The following is a 6,000-nucleotide window of genomic DNA, read 5'->3' as shown; positions in this document are numbered from 1 at the left end:
ACTTGGAACATGCTAATTGTTATTATTGTCGTTATGATTTTGTGGAACATGCAACCCTAGGAATGATATCTCTAGTTATAAGCCTAAGTGGCTATCTATTAATTGTACCTATTGGGTTTATTATCTACATAGTTCTTTAGAGTTGACCCTCGCGTCTTCTGTGTGTGTTTTGGCGGACAACGCCTTTTGTCAGATGAATATTGCGGATTGGTTCACCATGGTCCACCCTTCGGGGGGGATTAGGTATGAGATGATCGATCAGGACGACCCCGGGTCGTGGGTGGTTGACCCCGCGAGCCATCGAGCGACGTATTCGGGGCGCATCATGGAGGACCACGTGGACAGTGGAGGACTCTTGAGGTCAGGAGTGTTGAGGCGATGCTCTATCAGCTTCAACTTGCCACCGGGCGTTCACTGCGGACCAGGATTCGGAGGAGCACCGCCGCCACCGTCATCTTCAGAGGAGGAGGATCCCTCAGAGGAGATTCCAGTGGGAGTGCCTTCGGCAGGGTCTAGTGCACCCTCTGTTGCGATCATTGATGATCAGGGTTCGGGCCCTAAGCCCGTGAGTCCAGCATCGGAGCGCACTGCGGTTGCGAGGGGAGGACGGATAGGGTTGGTAGACTTGGTCGTTCTGGATTCTGATTCAGACGACGATCATGCTAGCACATAGTTTTGAGTGTTGGTATGAGCTCCTCGAGTTAGGATTAGTGTAGGAGTAGAGTCTTAGCTCTAACAGTCTTACTTCATTTGTTACTTAGGGGACAGGGTAGATCCGCCTATAGCTTTTTGTGTGGTTTCCTTACGGGAATCACAGAGAGTTGGTTGGACTTAGGAGGTCTTATTTTCAGGCCATTGGGTCAGCTGATTTTCAGTTTTGAGGGATGGTGTTGCGGGCACTTCACCCTTTTTATTTGGATTGTATATATTGCCTACGGGCGTCGCACTTTTCTTTCCGTCACTGGAGGTTACTCGTGACGAGGTTGCTACTACAGCGGGGGCTGTTTATATATTGTATATTAGTTCTGGTTTTTGTTATTGCTGGGTTTTATTTAATTCCGTCTCGTCTTAGTTATTATTATATCGAAAAAAAAAATATTCACGTTTTTCCGCATTAAGTTTATTTTGGTTACTAAAGTGACGCCACCGAAATCGGGGTGTTACAATATGCATGGCTGCGAGATAGAAATCAACCTCCAATGCTCAACAAAGAGTGGAATTGGCTGTGGAAAATTCCAGTTCCAGAGAAAATTCGCATTTTCTTATGGTTGGTGTTGCACCAAGCTCTACCGGTTAATGCTAAATGCCACCTAACATCGACGAAGAGTTGTTCCTGTTGTTCAAACGCGAGGGAAGATTGCCTCCACTGCCTCAGAGATTGCCCTTATTCAAGGGAGCTGTGGGCGAAATTAGGAGCTTGGTCTTGGCACAACTTTGCCGCAACGGACCTGTCAGAGTGGATCATATCCAAGGCTAGGGGTAGGAACTCAGTGAGATTCATAGCTGGCCTTTGGGGAGTTTGGAAGTGGCGCAATAATATGGTTCTGGATCCTCACCCTTGGCCTCTTCACGTCGCTTGGCAAAATTTATGTCGTGAACATGAAGAGATTTTATTTGTGTTGCAACCTGATCAGTAAAGTATTGGAGCTGGTTTACAAAACAATGTTTGGAGGCCGCCGATGGGTGATTGCATTAAACTAAACACTGATGGGAGCTACAGAGAGGTGGAGAATTGCTCGAGCGGAGGAGGGTTATTGCGGAATAAAGCTGTGGATGGCTGGCTGGTTTTTCTTCCCACACGATCGGAGGTGGACCGTTTGCTGCTGAAGCTGAGGCACACCGTGATGGTATCCGATTGGCATGATCACAAGGCTTGCTGCAGTTATCCTGTGATGTGGACAGTGAGGAGTTAGTTAATATCCTGGATCACTCACATCAGGACCAGGTTAGGCATCATCCCCAAGTGTTACTTCTCAGGGAAATCATGGAACTTATGGCTAGGAATTGGCAAGTAAGTGTAGTTTGGATTCATCGTGTTGGAAATGCAGCAGCGGATTGGCTTGCAAAACATGTTCAGAGTCTTCTGACTCCGGGTGTTTGCTATATCTCTCAACCGGCAAGTGAGCTCCAGACGATCCTTCTGAAGGACTCACTTGTTGTGCCTTAGTTTTTCCCTTCTGTCTTGTCGTTAATTTTCCGATGTAACAAAAAAAAATTATAGAATCATCCCATAGAATAAGGAGTCAATATTTAATTTAAGTTAATGTGTTTCCTTTTTTGAAAATTGTAAAAGAAAATTGTAATTTGAGTTTGAAATTTAAAATTAGTACTAAATAATAGTAATTGAGGTCAAATATTCAGTCATACTTTAAAACATTTTTCTTAAATGATTACTATATACTTATATTTAGTGTACTAAAAAAATATAATTATATTTAGATCACATGGTAAAAAGCTTCAACGGGGAAAATATTTTACATAAAAAATAATTCAATGTAAAAACTAATAATTTTTGCTAACTCTTCATTCCCCTCCAACCCTTGTGTCTCATAGCTATTGCCACTTTTACAACTCTCGGTAACAATTTTTCATCTAATTTAAGTATGTTTTTCACAATTTTAAAAATGTTTTTCACAAAATATTTAACATTAAAGTTATAAGAATTTTTTGTCAAATTTTGCAAGTTGTGTGATACTCATTGTGATTTTGCTTGGTTGAATACACATTTTTGCGAGATCGTCGATTCATTATTACGTGCCTAAATAATGAGATCAATATTCGCCGTGCAACGGACGGGGTAAAAACGCTAGTATTGTTTTAAATAAAAATTATAAAAGCTTGTAGGAGCCATGGCAGGGTGGGAACACCAACTGGCTCCGCTCATGATAGTGAAATAAGATATAATCCAACCACACCCACTTATCATATATACACTTGTACAGATGTACCGAAGGTTCGTAACATATATGTAGTGATTTATACTACGCCATCCAAGTTTCATCTTGACCAATGACCATTGTCTTCCGGTCTATCACCCATAAATCACTGAGAAGCTTCTCCTCAATATCAAATTATCAATTCTAACTTTAGAATTCTAGTAGGATTTAGTAGTGTATGTCTTTATAGTTTATACCAACTTTATAATCACTAATATCTGCATGTTTTTGCATCCCTTTCAACCCTTCTAGAAGAACGAGATGCGGCTTAAGCCTTTTGATCTTGTAAGATACGTTCATAGCATGGAAATCCATCTTCCATGGAGATTGTTCTTATTAAAGGTAGATCCTGCCTTTTCAGCAGCATCAACTTGTCCTTGATTTAGGATGTTCCATAGAAATAGGCAGGGGCGTATCTAGGTAGAGGCAGGCAGGGGCCATCGCCCCCGGTTGTTAGCACTTGGGACTGGGAGAAGAATATGAATTTGAAGGCTTAAATGCCCCGCTCCGTACCCCTCGGAAGATTGAGGATACATTGTAGGTTTCATTGCTTTTGATCCCTTTCTTTCTCTGCGGAGAATTAAAGCAAGCCATGCTTTTGAGGATCCAAATGATGGTTAGTTCGAGTTAGCTAGCTGCTCATTCCCTTCCCCAAGAATTTTGAAATGTTCACCGACTATATGTATTTTTATATAGAAGATGTTATAACATTTTGTGATGCTCATCAAGTTGAAGTTCCTGACATGAAAACCCATTATTTTATAGGTAATGGTCGTCAGAAGAAACAAGATGGAGATATGGAACATCATTATATGATATATGTATTTTATTCTGCAATTGATTTGTAACTATATGAATTAAATAGAAGATTAAATGTAGAGGCAGTGAAACTTCTCATACTTAGTTCACCTTTAGATCCTAAGGAAAACTTTAAATCATTTGGTAATGAGAAAATCTGTAAGCTTGTTGAGAAATTTTATGCAGATGGTTTTTCCGAACTAGAAAAGAGAAATTTGTCGTTCCAACTAAGACATTATCATTTAGATGTTTCCCGATGTCATAATTTAGGAAAAATTTCCAGTTTATCCGAGTTTTACCAGAAGTTAGTTGAAACTGGAAAAACAACATTTTCACTTGTTGATAGATTGCTACATCTTGTTTTAACATTCCCTGTTTCAACAGCATCTACAGAGTGATCTTTTTATGTAATGAAAGTTGTTAAGACTCGGCTTTGCAACAAAATTGAAGATAATCTTCTCAGAAATTTATTAGTTGTATATATCGAGAGAGAAATTGCTGAAAAAACCTATATTGATACAATAATAGATAAATTTAGTATTAGAAGAAACGGACAATCTATATACTTTATAAAACAATAACACTATGAGAGAGACTCTGTTGATGTGTCACTACCACATTCAATCTGCTAACATGTCACTCAAAGATCCAGGCTCAAGAAATGCTTACGTGTCGCGTTCTCCTTTCTCTTCACTAGCTGGCCCACACTTGAGCATTTTATTGTTTAATAAATCCTTCCGTTTTCCAATATCTCTTTTCTCCTTGCTATTTTTGTCTCCCATTCCACCAATCACGACTCTTTCCCTCCGCTATCCCTTAATTTTTTAATTTTCACATGCTTTTCTCACTATCCATTATTTCTTCCTTCTCTCTCGCACTCAGCCGTTCCCAATCAAATTTATTCATTCCCACTTGATGCATTCATTACCTGTTTCAAATTCAAACTAGCTGGACTCCACTTCCCTTCTTCTCCCTTAATCTTTCTCCTTCTTCTCTCTCTGCAAATAAATCTTCGAGTTCCCCACTTACGCATGCCCCATTACACCGTCTCCAACCCATTTTCTGGCCAATGAAATCTTTTATCCACCCCTTCATTAATCATTATTTTTTCCAGTCCATTTATTTTCATAATTGTTCGCCGCTTCCAATCTTCTTCATTTCCCAATCCCACGTTTTTCCTCTCCACTCACCTCTCTGTATGGCCAATTGGATATCTCCGCCTCCCACTTCTCCCAATTATGTGGTTTCTTCATTTTTAATTTCTCATCTCTTAAAGAAATAAATTCTCTCACACTCTTCTTCTAAATATTGCCATTGCTGCTTTCGAGCTCCACTTTAGTTTTTTTAACTTCCACTTAAAGGCTAGCTCTCTCGATCCCCTCATCTCCATGATCAAAAACCCTCCTCCCCAAAATTTGTTCCACTGCTGACTGTCCCCGACTCTTCCTTCAATACCTAGGTTGCCCCTTATTTATAGGTATAGGGGTGTGTGCCCCATGTGCTAGCCTATTCCTAATGGGATAGTTGGGCCGCGTGTGTAGGCCCTGTTTATAGGCCAAGGTTCCCGCCAATGGGCGGGGAACCCCAGGCGTCGCCCCTATAAGGGCTCGCCCGGTCCAGGAGTCCACAAGACACCAGGCTTGAGGTACGAAATTCGAGCGTGTCTTAAAGAATTTTACAGCCCCCTTAGCCTAATTTAGCTCTAAAGTATGCATTTAACATAGATCGCCAGCATGGCGTTTCAACCGAAGGTTGCGAACACAAGTCCATCAGTCCACAAGTCCACAAATCCACTAGCGGTGAGGGGCGAGCAACGACTTTAAATGGACGCTGTCTCTTCAAATCCATCACACGTCACTTCAGAACTGAAGCTGAAAGGTCTCTGCACCAATCATTCGCGTTCATTTTCATTAATGCGCCGCCTGCTCTTCCCAATGTAATCATTCGCTCTTGCCATCATGAATCACGCTTTCCCACTAACTCTACGCGAACACCACGTGCTACATGCAAAACGTCACCATATGCCTATAAAAACCTTGCTCCTTCATCACTTCTCACTTTCCAAACTCCACCTTCTTCCCTGGATTTCTTTGAGCAAACCTCCGGCGTACTTCTATTCCGGCACCACTATCAGCCTGCCACCTATCCTTTCTTCAACCCTTTGCTCACTCCATCCTCTGGTCAGTCCTCTCCTCCCTTACCTTCTTCTTCTTCTTCATCGTCACATTACTTTTTTGAGTGGTTTCAAGCTTTTCCCTTCCCAAAC

Source organism: Lotus japonicus, chromosome 1 (assembly GCF_012489685.1).
Source record: "Lotus japonicus ecotype B-129 chromosome 1, LjGifu_v1.2".
Lineage (NCBI taxonomy): Eukaryota > Viridiplantae > Streptophyta > Magnoliopsida > Fabales > Fabaceae > Lotus > Lotus japonicus.
The sequence above is the reverse complement of the archived record's forward strand: the minus strand, read 5'-3'. Positions refer to the sequence as shown.